Below are 914 nucleotides of genomic sequence, written 5' to 3'. Positions count from 1 at the left end.
AATCAGACTTAAATAAATATTTGGGGTTGAATTATTATTTTTTTTTACATATAACAGTTTTCCATTGGTGGTGTTACAAACCATCATCCATCTATAAGTCACAAATTTAATGTGTCACAGTCCTGCAGAAGTTGGATATGGGTCTTAGTGGGCTAAAATTATTATCTTGTCACACCTTGTTCCTTTTTGGAGGATCCAGGGTCCTTGCCTTTCTAGGTTCTAGAGCTCACCCACATGCCTACATCTTCATCAACATTGTATCTCTCTGGCATGATTCTGTGACTCTGAACTCAGCCAGAGAATATTCTCCTATCTTAATAACGTATTTGCCTAGATTTATTAATAACTCATTTGGATAATCCAGAATAGATTTCCCACCTTAGTGTACATAATTTAATTTCATTTGCAGCCCCTTTCACCACATGAGGTAACATATTCTCCAGTTCCAGAGATAAGGATGTGGACATTTGGGGGAACTGGATTCTGCCTATCACCATGTGTGGTTAATGAAAATAACAAAATGAAGATGGAGTATGAAAGGAAAATCAATCTTAAAAAGTTACCTATTGCAATGCAGGGATCTTCAGCGTTTTTAGACCTATGGATTTTCTCCCACTGCAGCAGTTCATGAAGCCTCTTGACTCTTCCCAATATGTGAATGTCAAGTCTGATCATGCTCTGATCAGAATTCTTGTGCCTGATGACATCCAAAATTTTACTCTATATTTCCTGTATTTATCACCATGGTAACATATCCAGAAATCTCAGGGCTTATTTGAGACTGATGATGAAAAGTTTAAATTACAGTTCTATTACAGTTTATGTGATTTTGTTTTCTTTAGAAGCACCTTACTTCTTGCATATGGACAAGACAGATGGTTGTCTTTAAATAGAGTTGATATAAACTTAGATGA

This window comes from Capra hircus, chromosome 12 (genome assembly GCF_001704415.2).
Source record: "Capra hircus breed San Clemente chromosome 12, ASM170441v1, whole genome shotgun sequence".
In the NCBI taxonomy this organism is placed as follows: domain Eukaryota; kingdom Metazoa; phylum Chordata; class Mammalia; order Artiodactyla; family Bovidae; genus Capra; species Capra hircus.
The sequence above is the reverse complement of the archived record's forward strand: the minus strand, read 5'-3'. Positions refer to the sequence as shown.